Raw genomic sequence first — 14,819 nt, forward strand, 5'->3', positions numbered from 1 at the left:
ACTAATGGAAGTAACCTGTACCAGTCCTACCTCAATAGCCATTTGTTACCCTCTCTTCACAAGGCACCTCACATTCTTTTGTACTTGGCTTACTCCAATTTTAAATGGTGAGATTTCAGCTACCCCATGGAGACTGACATCCAAAAAATGATACTAACAGACAAGAAAGAAAATAACCTGCAGGGAATATGTCATGGCAAAATAAAAGATTTTCTGTCTTGGTTTTATTAATTTTTTTTTTTTTTTGAGCAGAGTAATAATGAAAAAAGAGCATGCATTTCTTGACCACCTAAACCAGTGGTTCTCAACCTTGGCTGCACATGAGAATCACCTGGGAATCTTTTTAAAATCCTGATTCCTGGGCCCCATCCTCCGGAAATTCTGTTTCTTTGTTACTAATGTTGTGGCCCCACCCCATCACAAAGAAACAGAATTTCCGGAGGATGAGGCCCAGAAATCAGGATTTTAAAAAGATTCCCATGTGATTCTAATGTGCAGCCAAGGTTGAGAACCACTGACCTAAACTTATAAAAGCAGCTGTTTAACTCAGCGGTTGCCAACCAGTGGTCCGTGGACCACTGGTGGCCCTCGAGGTCTGTAAGGATGGCAACCGCTGGTTTAACTTATTTAATCCTCACACACACTTTTTAAAAAATCCTCACCCAAGCATATGTTTACTGACTTTAATGGGGAGAGAGGGAGGAATGAGGGAGAGGGAGAGAGAGAGAGAGAGAGAGAGAGAGAGAGAGAGAATCACAGAAGTGAGAAAGACTGATTGGCTGTGCCCCCTCAACTTCCCCATATGCACCCAGACCAGGGATTGAACCCACAACCAAGGTATATGCCCCAACTAGGAATCGAACCTGCAACCCTTTTGGTACATGAGATGATGCTCCAACTAACTGAGCAACCAAATACACAATTTTACAATTGAGGAAGTTGAGGTTTAGAGAGGCTACTTAACCTGCCCAAGGTTACACAACAGAGCCAGATGAATGAATAAAGAAAATGTGGTATAGCCCTAACTGGTTTGGCTCAGTGGCTAGAGCATCTGCCTGCGGACTGAAGGGTCCCGGGTTCAATTCCAGTCAAGGGCACATACCTAGGTTGCAGGCTAGGTACATGTGGGAGGCAACCAATCTATGTGTCTCTCTCACATCGATGTTTCTCTCTCTCTCTCTCTCTCTCTCTGTCTCTCCCTCTCCCTTCCACTCTCAAAAAAAAAAAAGAAAATCCTGCCCTAACCGGTTTGGCTCAGTGGATAGAGCGTCGGTCTGCGGACTGGGGGGGTACCGGGTTCGATTCTGGTCAAGGGCATGTACCTTGGTTGCGGGCACATCCCCAGTAGGGGGTGTTCAGGAGGCAGCTGATGGATGTTTCTCTCATCAATGTTTCTAACTCTCTATCTCTCTCCCTTCCTCTCTGTAAAAAAAATCAATAAAATATATTTTTTTTAAAAAGAAAATCCTGTCATGTGATACAACATAGATGAGCCTTGAGAACATTATTCTAAACTAGAGGCCCGGTGCACAAAAATTTGTGCACTCGGGGGGGAGAGGGGGTCCCTCAGCCCGGCCTGTGCCCTCTCGCAGTCTGGGACCCCTCAGGAGATAACGACCTGCTGGCTTAGGCCTGCTCCCGGGTGGCAGAGGGCAGGCCCAATCCCTAGGTGCAGCCCCTGGTCGGGCTCAGAGCAGGGCCAATTGGGGAGTTGGGGCGCCGCCCCCTGTCATGCACAGCGCAGGGCAGATCGGAGGTTGCAATGCCACCCCTAGTCACGCTCAGAGTACGGCCAGTTGGGGGGTTGGGGCACCGCCTCCTGTCACACTCAAGGCAGGGTCTATAAGGAAGTTGCGGCGCCACCCCCTGCCACGCACAGAGCAGGGCCAATCAGGGGGTTGGGGCGCTGCCCCCTGTCACACACAGAGCAGGGTCGATCAGGGGTTTGGGGAGCTCCCCCCGTCACGCACAGAGCAGGGCCCATCAGGGGTTTGGGGAGCTCCCCCGTGTCACGCACAGAGCAGGGCCGATCAGGGAGTTGAGGAGCTGCCCCCTGTCACACACAGAGTAGGGCCAATAGGGGAGTTGGGGCACCACTCCCTGTCACACACAGAGCAGGGCCCGTGGGGGGGGGGGGGGGGGAGTTGGGGCGCCGCACCCTGTCACACACAGAGCAGGGCCCGTGGGGGGGGGGGGGGCAGTTGGGGCGCCGCACCCTGTCACACACAGAGCAGGGCCCGTGGGGGGGGGGGGGGCAGTTGGGGCGCCGCACCCTGTCACACACAGAGCAGGGCCGATCAGGGGGTTGGGGCGCCGCCCTCTATCACCCACAGAGAAGGACCGATCAGGGGGTTTGGGCGCTGCCCCCTGTCACGCTGATCCCGGTGCCGGGAGGTCTCGTGGCTCCGCTGATCCCGCCCGGCAGGGTCACAAATCCGGGTCCCAGACCGCAGACAGCCTTGCCTGCTGCTGCCTGCCTTCAGTATGCAAATTAACCGCCACCTTGTTGCTTCAGGGTGGGGGTCCCCACTGGGGTGCCTGGCCAGTCTGGGTGAGGGGCTGAGGGCCGTTTTCAGGCTGGCAGGCGACTGAAGCTCCAAACCTCTCCTTTTTTTTTTTTTAATTTTGGCATTTATTTACCTTCTATGGCTGTCACTGGAGCTGAGAGCCGGCTTTCTCTCTGAGGCTCGGCTGAAAGCAGGTTTCAGGCCTTTGTTTTCTGTATTCGAAACAATGTTGCGACTCCAGCTCTGAGATCCCAGCTGACTGACAGGAGGTTTCTGGGGTTTTGTTTATCTTCTATAAAAGTTACAATGTTTCCAACTGAAGCTCAGAGGCTGGCAAGGCAGGCGGGGAATGGGGAACGTTGGAATCCTCTGTCACTGAAGGAAGCAAGCCTCCCTGTTCGCATCAGCTGCCTGGCTGCCAGCCGCCATCTTGGCTGACAGTTAATTTGCATATCTCCCTGATTAGCCAATGGGAAGGGTAGCGGTTGTACGCTAATTACCATGTTTCTCTTTTATTAGTGTAGAAGATGAAATAAGCCAATCACACAAAGACATAGGCACGATTCCACTTATATGAAGTATCTAAAGTAATCAAACTCATCCTATATAATAAAAGGCTAATATGAAAATTGATCAAACAGCAGAATGACGGGTCACTATGACATGCACTGACCATCAGGGGGCAGACGCTCAATGCAGGAGCTGCCCCCTGGTGGTCAGTGCGCTCCCCCTGTGGAAATGCCGCTCAGCCAGAAGCTGGGCTCACAGCTGGCAAGGGCAGTAGTGGTGGTGGGAGCCTTTCCCACCTCCGCAGCAGCGCTAAGGACCCCTCAGGGTCCCGGACTGAGAGAGGGTGCAGGCCGGGCTGAGGGACACCACCCCTCAGTGCACGAATGTCGTGCACTGGGCCTCTAGTAGAAAAAGAAAACAGAATAGTGGTTGCCAGGGGACAGGGGCAGGAAAATGAATTGTTCAATGAATACAGTGTTTCACTAATGCAAAAAGCAAAAGTTCCAGAGATCTGTTATACAACTATATGCGTATACTTAATAATACTGTACATTTAAAAATTGTTAAGAGGGTAAATTTGTTTTGTTTTTAAATCACAATAAAAAAAAAAATAATGTAGTCCATGGGTCTGCCTTATGTATGTGCAGCTGTCGGACAAGCCATTGGGATGGGGCTAGGGCCGCAGCCTGTTTTCTTTGACCTGGACAACATGCTCATTAACATGGCCCCAGCAAGTAGAAAAGATAGTAAAGCCCTTACAATCAAAATACCATTCATTACAAAAAAGAGGTTGGAATCATTTGTGACAAAGTTCAAGTTAAACTCGGCAAGGAATGTTTTAATCCTCCCAATGCATGCATTACTGATCTAAGGACTTCACACTGGGAAGAAGCAATTCAAGAAACAAAGGGTAGTGTAGCCAATAGGAAATTGGCTGAAGAATGTTATTTTCTGTGGAAATCTACACACTTACTGAATATGACTCTAGCAGAAGATGTCAACGTCATGCTCACTGAACTTCGAAAGGAGGTCTGCCTTTTATTACCAAACTAGAGGCCTGGTGCACGAAATTTGTACACTGGGGCGGGGGGGGGGGGGGGGGGGCGGCGTTGTCCCTCAGCCCAGCCTGCACCCTCTCACAATCTGGGACTGCTGGCTCTCAACCGCTCACCTGCCTGCCTGATTGCCCTAACCACTTCTGCCTGCCAGCATAATCACCCCCTAACCCAGGGGTGGGCAAACTTTTTGACTCGAGGGCCACAATGGGTTCTTAAACTGGACCGGAGGGCCGGAACAAAAGCATGGATGGAGTGTTTGTGTGAACTAATATAAATTCAAAGTAAACATCATTACATAAAAGGGTACAGTCTTTTTTTTTTTAGTTTTATTCATTTAAAACGGGCCAAATCCGGCCCGCGAGCTATAGTTTGCCCACGGCTGCCCTAACCATTCCCCTGCCGGCCCGATCGCCCCCAACTGCTCTCCCCTGCCGGCCCGGTCCCCCACAACTGCCCTCCCCTGCTGGCCCGGTCACCCCTAACTGCCCTCACATGCCGGCCTGGTATACACACCCCCAACTGCCCTCCCCTGCAGGCCTGGTTCCCCCAACTGCCTTCCCCTGCAGGCCTAGTCACCCCTAACTGCCCTCCCCTGTTGGCCTAATTGCCCACAACTGCCCTTCTCTGCCAGCCACCTTGTGACTGTTAGTGCTGCCATTTTTGAGGGTGTGGCAGTCAATTAGCATAGTCCCTCTTTATTAGATAGGATGGTTACAGACAGACCCAGAGGGAGAAGATAGAAGTTTGTGCCTCAGTCCTGTTTTGATGCTACTATTGTAGGTGGAGAACAGAAAGAAGAGAAACCAGCCCTTCCATGTTTTATCACTGCTGTGATCTCCTTGGAGTACAGCCTAGGATTGTGTGATGGTTGGCGATACACAAGAAACTGATATAGAAGGAGGCCTCAATGCAGGGCTGAAAGCAACAGTCTGGACAAATAAAGATGGAATAGTGCCACTGAAGTCATCGCCCATGCCACATTATATGGTTTCTTCTGAGCTACAGTTATCTGATCTCTTACAAAATACAGACTGCAAAGTCAGTACATCAGCTTAAAGCAATTAAAAGGGCAGGGTTATGTACTTTACAGGAGCTGAACTAAGAAAAGTTAAGGCATTCCATATACTATGACCCAGTTCTAAGAATAATTTCACTTATGATTTAATAGCCAACAAACAATTGACTGGTATTTATATCTGGAAATCTAGAATAAATTAATATGTTACTTTTAATAGTGTGATTGAGAAAACTTGAAGAAATATACTATTTGTTATTAAAAATATGTTATCTGTAACTTGAAGTTTTTAAAAATTAGTCTTATTTATCTTTTAGGATCTTGAACCCAAGAAGATACCAAGCAGGATCATTTATTCATGGGTGCACAAATACAGGTTTTATGAACTGGCTTAAAATTAAGATTAATTTTTAAAAATCGACATTTTAGAACATATGTAATAGAAGTTTACTAGAGCAACTGGATCTGGTTAATATGAAATATGTACTATGTCACATGCAAATCAAGGCATTTCATAGTGATATTATTTTGTATGTTTTTGAAAATATACATACCATTTTTTGCCTACTTTAAATGTATACTTTCTTTCATGAATTTAATTTTTCTGCATTATCTTATGGGGGGAGGGCTCCAATCCCATGGTGTAAACATGACAAATAAATTCCTCCAATAAAAAAAAAATGTTAAAATCAGCATGTCGTGCTCCTTTCCATGACATTACCACATCTATCCAGAGTGAGCTTGTAGTGTCCTGTTAGTCTTTCCCTCTTATGGAAGCATTTTTACTATCTTTTCCCAAGCACACAATGGAGTTGAGGGGACTAGACTGCCTTGATGAAGATAAGCCACAAAAAGTTCTTTTCCTTTGGTAGATACATCAGAGTGGAATTGTCTTGGTACAGCCTAACCAGGCACCTCTACCCCTACCCTCCATCTATTCTCTGACTGAATAGTTTCACCCATATAATGAAAGCTAACAGAAAATTACATTTTGCTATGAACCATTTTCAGGGTGCCATTTAAATATTTGACTGGCTCTTCTTGATGTTACCATCTGCCATAAGTCCCTGTTCTTCAGATTTAGGAAAATATATTATTGTTCCACAAATTTCTGTAGCCAATTCAGGGTTCACTTTGAGCTTACTAATTAATTACTCCATTGCAAAGAATTTTGTGATTAGAAAAATTTCTCTAGTCACATGATTTCACCAATTTTAGAGTAAAACATTTAATTAAGGAAACAAGAAATAATCACTTGGGTTGTTTTTTGGTGGGTATTTTTTTTAACTTTTGAATAAAAAACTATCAAAGTAAAATAATAGACTCTGTTAGGATTTGTATGACTTTTTCAAGTATCCTATTATTCTGTTACTTAGATTCTAGATTATGCCTCTCCTTGAACCTATTTCTTTAGCCAATTATTTCCTGACTACTACCAGAAACAGAATTTTCTGCCATTGTACAAAAGCCCTGTTGTGTTTACTTCTCTTGATTTTTAAAAATGTGACTGTGCTATTGACTGTCCCAACATTGCTATAAAGCTAAACATTTGTGAACAGAGTATGTTTATGTGTAGTTCCAGGTATGGTACATATGTGACCTCAATTATATTTTAGCTACTTAAATTGTTAAGTTGAAGGATCTTGATAGGAAAATAATTATGTGCACAATTTCTCTAATACAGCGGTTCTCAACCTGTGGGTCGCGACCCCTTTGGCGGTCGAACGACCCTTTCACAGGGGTCACCTAAGACCATCCTGCATATCACATATTTACATTATGATTCATAACAATAGCAACATTACAGTTATGAAGTAGCAACGAAAATAATTTTATGGTTGGGTCACAACATGAGGAACTGTATTTAAAGGGCCAGAAGGTTGAGAACCACTGCCAATAGATGATCTGTGATACTGAGGCTTTGTCCTTTAAGCTAACCCACAGATAGATGAAGGCAGCATCACATCATTACCCTAACTGGAAAAGGCTCATCACTCGTAGATCACAGTGGCAGATCTCAACAAGATAGTACCCAGGATGTTAAGTGAGCAGTTCTTCAACAAAAGTGACCTGGAGAATGGGAAATTAAATAATTGCGTTTCTCTGTCTTCACAGTTGTATTCTGTACAGTGCAGTAATGCAGTATTACTTTCCATCTACACCTCTCCTCAGGAAGGACTTTGTGGTTTTCTACCTTCTGAATGGAATGTTACAGACAATATTGAGAAATCTTGGAATAGACCAGCCGTGGGCAAACCACGGCCCGAGGGTCGGATCCGGCCCGTTTGAAATGAATAAAACTAAAAAAAAAAAAAAAAAAAGACCGTACCCTTTTATGTAATGATGTTTACTTTGAATTTATATTAGTTCACACAAACACTCCATCCATGCTTTTGTTCCGGCTCTCCGGTCCAGTTTAAGAACCCATTGTGGCCCTCGAGTCCAAAAGTTTGCCCACCCCTGGAATAGACCTATGGTTTTATTAAGGTTTTTGCTTTAGAACAATATTCCTTAAAATGAAAAGGGAAAAACAAAAGGAAAAGAAAAATGCAAATGGGTTTTATCTGCCGTCAGAACAAAGAAAAGAAAGGATATAAGGTATTTTGCTAGGCGAAATGAAAGGTGATAGCAGGGAGATAGAAGAAAACTGAGAAATGTATGTGAACATGTGTAGGGGAGGAAAAAATAAAAGAGACAAAAAGTTTGACACTCAAACACTCTGATGCAGCAAAGGAAAGGGGCACATGTTATTAACAAACTGCAATTCTCTTTCTATAACAAGGCCATACTTTCAGTCTTTTATTCCTTTATCATTACAATTTCCTACTCCTGCTCTAAACTGACTTTTCATTTTTTAGCAGGTGACACTGAAATCAAGCATCCTTTTCACTGGAACCCACCCTTCTGTCCAAGACACTCTGCTCACAGGGAGATATTCTCCAATATTTTATTTCACATAGTTCATCATTAAAGGATGGTTGCTTTCACCCTGATCGGTTTGGCTCAGTGGATAGAGCATTGGCCTGCAGACTGAGGGGTCCCAGGTTCGATTCCGGTCAAGGGCATGTACCTTGGTTGCGGGCACATCCCCAGTGGGAGGTGTGCAGGAGGCAGCTGATCGATGTTTCAAACTCTCTATCCCTCTCCCTTCCTCTCTGTAAAAAATCAATAAAATATATATATTTTTAAAAAGGATGGTTGCTTTCATGCTGCATAACCTGACATAACAGCAATCTGCTCACTAAAGTGCACCTCAGCCAGCAGAAAGCTTGGCACCTCCACTTTCCCTCTTTGGAAACAGAGGAGGAGTTTATTAATTGTTGCTATTAAAAAGTCAGGCGGCTTCTCAGTTGAGGGGGCTTTCAGCATGTCAGCCTCCAGCAGCAGGACAGCCCCTTGTGGATGAATTAGGCAGGATGCAATGGGTACAGGAGAAGGTACTGCAATGTCTAGTGCCTCCCCCTGGTGGAGCCAAATGGTAGGGCACTCAGGAGATACTTGCTTACACATAAACATCAACACGTTTTGCTTGAACTAATGGAATGGTGGTAACCAACACAAAATTGGAATTAAGTAGGAAACATAAATGTGTAAAGTCAGCCCCGTGAAGACTAAGTTACAAAGAAAGTCCAGGCCTTGAATAAAGGGATAACTACACAACTCCTGCTTATTGTTATTTCAGGGAGTGCAAGCCAGATCCTTCCATATTTTCCAACAGAATCCAGAAATCTGTATTTATGTGGGGAAAAACTATTTATGAAGGCCAAACAAACATACCTGAAGGTTGTTTTGCACTCTCTGGGCTAACATAACAGGCCCACACACCAAAGCCACATTTGTGCACATGGAAATGTTTTCAGGAATACTACTCCCAAGAAGAATGTACTGGATTCTCCCTCTACCCATAAAGATATAACAAGCCCAAGAGGATGAAGGGAAGCTCCCTGCACAGCTCTACCGGGCTAAGACTAATTATAATAGGAGGAACCAAGATGGCGGCGTAGGGAGCGGACCTGTGTGTGCTGCTCTCTCACAGCGTCATTGAAACTATCAACTATGAAGTAAACAACCGCCACTCAGAACCATGGGGAAGTTGGCCCAGTGGGAGATCTACAACTGGAGGAAAAGAAAGAAGCGCAGTGAGACTGAGTGGGAGCTACGGAGGCACCAAAACCAGAGGTACGCAGTCACACGCCACGCGGGCTGCAAATGGATTCTCGGTTTTTTACGAACCCTCGAATCCTCTGGGCTCGCTCGGGGCGGGTCTCTGAGGCCCCAGATCCTACAGGGAGAGGCGGCCACGGCCTTGCAGTAGTCGGAGAGCGAGGGAAGCTCTGATACGCGGCTGCTCGCCGGCACCGAGGGACAAGAAGTCCTGGTGTCCCGGAGAGGCGAGGGGCGCGGAGACGCCACCATCGCTATTTCCTCCACGCTGGTGACTCCCTGTGACCCCGCCCTACCCTCAGGGCTGTGCCAGAGGCACAAGAGGGAATGACTGTGCTTTTACAAACTCTCAAATCCACTGAGCTGGTTCGGGCGGGTCTCGGAGGCCCCAGGCCCCAAGGCGAGAGAGGGCACGGCCTTCCAGCGGTCAGGAAGCGAGGGAGGCTCTGGCGCTCGGCTGCTCGCCGGCACTGGGGGACGCAAAGTCCTGGTGTCCTGGATAGGCAAGGGGCCACTGAGTCTTCGCCCCGGCGACTCCCTGTGACCCCGCCCTACTCAATTTACATTCCCATCTGGGCTGTGCCAGACCCACACGTAGAAGCGCCTTTTCTTCTGCAAACTTTCAAATCCACTGAGCTGGTTCAGGCGGGATCATGAAGCACCAGACCCTACGGGGAGAGGCAGCACGGCCTTGCAGCCATCAGAAAGCGAGGGAGACTCTGTTGCACAGCTGCTCGCCGGCACTGGGGGACACAAAGCCCTGGCAGAGAGTCAAGGGGCCGCGGAGACTCAGCCAGTGCTATTTGCTCCGCCATGGCGACTCCCTGAGTCTCAGCCTTAATCAATTTACATCCCCATCCAAGCTGTGCCAGGTGCACAAAAAGACCCACCTGCGCTTTTGCAGCCTATCCCAACAAATTGCAGACTTCAACTGCTCGCAGCCATGAGAGACACACTCAAGAAGCAGACCCAGGAGAACCAGGATGGCGGCATAAGGAAGAGACCTGTGCGTGCTACCTCGCACAACAACATCGAAACTACCAAATATCAGACAAACACCTATCATACAGAACCATGGGAAACTTGGCCCAGTGGAAGCTCTACAACTGGAAGGAGAGAAAGAACATTGAGACTGAGTAGGATGTGACACCAAGTACAGAGCCCAACCCAACAAACTGCAGATTTCAACTCCTCGCATAGAAAGAAGCGCATAGAGACTGAGTAGGATGTGCAGAGGCACCAAGTACAGAGCCCATCCCAGCAGGCTGCAGATTTCAGCTCCTTGCATCTGGGAGGGACGCAATCGGGGGGCAGAGTCGGGTCCGGGGCCGGCCAGGGCTGGGCCTGACTCGGCCGGCACTGTGGAACTGCTGTACCAGCAAGCGCACAAACATGCCCACTGGTCCCAGTCTCTGGTGGGGCGCTGCGGGACAGCAGACAGGCAGTCTGTGCGCTTGGTGGAGGGCAGGAGCGCTGGATGTGCAACCACCAGGAACGCCTGGAGATTTTGTCTAGTGGGGAGCCTCCGGCAGGGGACAGAAGGCCAAACTTCCTGTTTCCCCGGTAAGGCTGGGATGGCCCCGGTGAGGTTGAAACGGTCCCGGTGTGGTAGGGAGGACCCCGGTCAGGTCGAAACGGCCCCGGTGTGGTAGGGACAACCCCGGTGAGGTTGAAACGGCCCCCGTGAGGTAGGGACGACCCCAGTCAGGTCGAAACGGCCCCGGTGTGGTAGGGACGACCCCGGTGAGGTTGAAACAGCCCCCGTGAGGTAGGGACGACCCCAGTCAGGTCGAAACGGCCCCGGCGTGGTAGGGACAACCCCGGTCAGGTTGAAACGGCCCCCGTGAGGTAGGGACGACCCCGGTGAGGTTGAAACAGCCCCCGTGAGGTAGGGACGACCCTAGTCAGGTCGAAACGGCCCCGGCGTGGTAGGGACAACCCCGGTCAGGTTGAAACGGCCCCGGTGTGGTAGGGACAACCCCGGTCAGGTCGAAACAGCCCCGGTGTGGTAGGGACAACCCCGGTGAGGTTGAAACGGCCCCCGTGAGGTAGGGACGACCCCAGTCAGGTCGAAACGGCCCCGGTGTGGTAGGGACGACCCCGGTGAGGTTGAAACAGCCCCCGTGAGGTAGGGACGACCCCAGTCAGGTCGAAACGGCCCCGGCGTGGTAGGGACAACCCCGGTGAGGTTGAAACGGCCCCCGTGAGGTAGGGACGACCCCGGTCAGGTCGAAACGGCCCCGGCGTGGTAGGGACGACCCCGGTCAGGTTGAAACGGCCCCCGTGAGGTAGGGACAACCCCGGTCAGGTTGAAACGGCCCCGGTGTGGTAGGGACAACCCCGGTCAGGTCGAAACAGCCCCGGTGTGGTAGGGACGACCCCGGTGAGGTTGAAACAGCCCCCGTGAGGTAGGGACGACCCCAGTCAGGTCGAAACGGCCCCGGCGTGGTAGGGACGACCCCGGTCAGGTTGAAACGGCCCCCGTGAGGTAGGGACGACCCCGGTGAGGTTTGAAACAGCCCCCGCGAGGTAGGGACGACCCCAGTCAGGTCGAAACGGCCCCGGCGTGGTAGGGACAACCCCGGTCAGGTTGAAACGGCCCCCGTGAGGTAGGGACGACCCGTCAGGTTGAAACGGCCCCGGTGTGGTAGGGACAACTCCGGTCAGGTTGAAACAGCCCCGGTGTGGTAGGGACAACCCCGGTGAGGTTGAAACGGCCCCCGTGAGGTAGGGACGACCCCAGTCAGGTCGAAACGGCCCCGGCGTGGTAGGGACAACCCCGGTCAGGTTGAAACGGCCCCTGTGAGGTAGGGACGACCCCGGTGAGGTTGAAACAGCCCCCGTGAGGTAGGGACGACCCCAGTCAGGTCGAAACGGCCCCGGCGTGGTAGGGACAACCCCGGTCAGGTTGAAACGGCCCCCGTGAGGTAGGGACGACCCCGGTGAGGTTGAAACAGCCCCCGTGAGGTAGGGACGACCCCAGTCAGGTCGAAACGGCCCCGGCGTGGTAGGGACAACCCCGGTCAGGTTGAAACGGCCCCCGTGAGGTAGGGACGACCCCAGTCAGGTCGAAACGGCCCCGGTGTGGTAGGGACAACTCCGGTCAGGTTGAAACAGCCCCGGTGTGGTAGGGACAACCCCGGTGAGGTTGAAACGGCCCCCGTGAGGTAGGGACGACCCCAGTCAGGTTGAAACGGCCCCCATGAGGTAGGGACGACCCCGGTGAGGTTGAAACAGCCCCCGTGAGGTAGGGACGACCCCAGTCAGGTCGAAACGGCCCCGGCGTGGTAGGGACAACCCCGGTCAGGTTGAAACGGCCCCGGCGTGGTAGGGACAACCCCGGTGAGGTTGAAACGGCCCCCGTGAGGTAGGGACGACCCCGGTGAGGTTGAAACAGCCCTGGTGAGGCTCAGACGGCCCTGGTGAGGTTGAGACTGCTCCAGTGAGGTTGGGACAAATAAAGGGGACCAGTATGGACTGATGAACAGGTGTAGATACAGAAGTAGAGCAACATTGAACAGAATGTTAAACTACAATGGGGAGCCTGGGGAGGGTTGGGGGGGGGATTAAGAGACCAACTGAAGGACTTATATGCATGCATATAAGATTAACCAATGGACACAAGACACGGGACGGGGGGGGGTGGGGGGGTAGGGGGCCGAGGGAATGTCATGGGGGGGAAAAAGGAGACATATGTAACACTCTTTGTAATACTTTAAGAAATAAAAATTATTATTAAAAAAAAAAAAAAAAAAAAAAAAAAAGACTAATTATAATAAGCAAAATATATTATGCAAACAAAACTCCATACACCTGATGTTACTGTCTTAGCAAAATCTCCAATGCACCCTTTAGAGCACTACTCTGAATAAATGCAGTAGAGGGCGATCTGAAGTGGAAGAATGATTACATGAGAAACTACTCCCATGTATTTGCAGCACACATATGGATCCCACTGTTGTCCCTGTAGCATTCCAACACTCGGCACTGACAGAAGCGATTACATCTTTTCCAGTTCTCAGTGCATATACAGAGCACACAGCCTGTTCTACACCATTTTGTCTCAGAGAGAGGGATGATGGGGGGATAATTTACATCAGCCTAACTGGCACTAATTTGACCTGCAGTGGGAGAAGGGCCGCCTGTCAAGCATACTGCCCTGGAGGACCTAGAGGTTCGCATCCTCCCCAGCTTGCAAACAATTCCTAAGACAAATAGTATAGGAAACAAGAAACTCTTTATGCACTTACTAGTATGCCTGCTCTTAACCATCAAAATAGTCTTTCAAGAGCCAATACTTTGGCTCAGTGGATAGAGCATATGCCTGCGGGCCAAAGGGCCCTGGGTTCGATTTCAGCCAAGGGCACACCGTACTTTGGTTGCAGGCTCCTCCCTGGCCTGAGCCCTGGTTAGAGTGCATGCAGGAGTAAACTAATCTATGTGTTTCTCTCACATCAATGTTTTTCTCTGTCTCTCCCTCTCTCTCCCACTCTCTCTCAAAGATCAATGGAAAAATATCCTCAGGTGAGGCCAATACTTAGGACATCTTGTCCAAAGTAGAGGGAGAGGAGCCCCCTACCTAGTTCTTCTGGGCCCTCATTATCATACCTTCAATTACTATCGCACCTAACTCTCTTCCAAATCACGTTCACATAAAGCAGGGGATGGTAAACCACTGCCTGTCAGCCAGATCTGGCCTGCTGCCTGTTTTTGCACTGCCCAAAAACTAAGAATGGTTTTTACATTTTTAAATAGCTAAAAAAAAAATCAAAAGTAGACTATTTCATGACATGTGAAAATTTTAGGAAAATAGCATGTGTCCATAAATAAAGTTTTGTTGCAACACAGCCACACTCATTAATTTATATATTGTCTATGGTTGCTTTCATGCTACAATGGCAAAGCTCAATATTGCAAAAGAGACTGTATAGCCTACAAAGCCTAAAATATTTACTATCTTGTCTTTCACAGAAAAACTTTGCCAACCCTTAGAGAGGATATAAATAGGGATTACACAGAGTTCACAGAGGCTCAGGTTAAGCAGATGATTCCTCTTTATTCCACCCTATCCTCACTCTCGTATTGCCAAAGAGAGAAATGAGTTTTCTAAATACTCCTAAAGACAAATAAATCAAATATCTAACTGTTACTGCCTTAGAGTGGGGGAAGAGATATCTGGATTCTCCCAATTATTTAACAAGACCCAGAAGACTATATGTGGCCCAGAGTCAGTAAGCAGAGAATGCCATACCTGGAACCAACTTATTATGTCTCTCTCATATAAGGCTGTTGAGAAGAAAAATACATAAACATTTCCAGGTGGCAGATATTCAGAATTACTAAAACATAAGTAAGTCCTTCTCAATCTTGAAGAGCACAGTCTTGAAAAACACAGTGCTAGAATTTATTGCTGAGAACCTTAAAATCTTATGGGAGAAGGAAAAAAAACCCCACAGCATTAGGAATCCCAAATCTATGAAACTGTAAATACTTATAAAACTGTGTTCACATCTTAAATGAATTAGAATGAATACTATACAATTAACCTTCATTTATCATTAACAA

The 14,819-nt window shown here is 48.7% G+C and overlaps 1 protein-coding gene and 1 pseudogene across 9 annotated transcripts in view; one reads left to right on the forward strand and one right to left on the reverse strand.

Annotated features, from left to right (window-relative positions):
• The window catches only part of AMBRA1 (autophagy and beclin 1 regulator 1), a 177,921-nt gene that overhangs the window by 122,868 nt on the left and 40,234 nt on the right, over window positions 1-14,819 (reverse strand). The window lies entirely within an intron of this gene.
• Window positions 3,685-5,131, forward strand: LOC139018910 (N-acylneuraminate-9-phosphatase-like; annotated as a pseudogene).

Source organism: Myotis yumanensis, unplaced genomic scaffold (assembly GCF_028538775.1).
Source record: "Myotis yumanensis isolate MYYU_CA2020_CCGP unplaced genomic scaffold, mMyoYum1.0.hap1 SCAF_10, whole genome shotgun sequence".
In the NCBI taxonomy this organism is placed as follows: Eukaryota; Metazoa; Chordata; class Mammalia; order Chiroptera; family Vespertilionidae; genus Myotis; species Myotis yumanensis.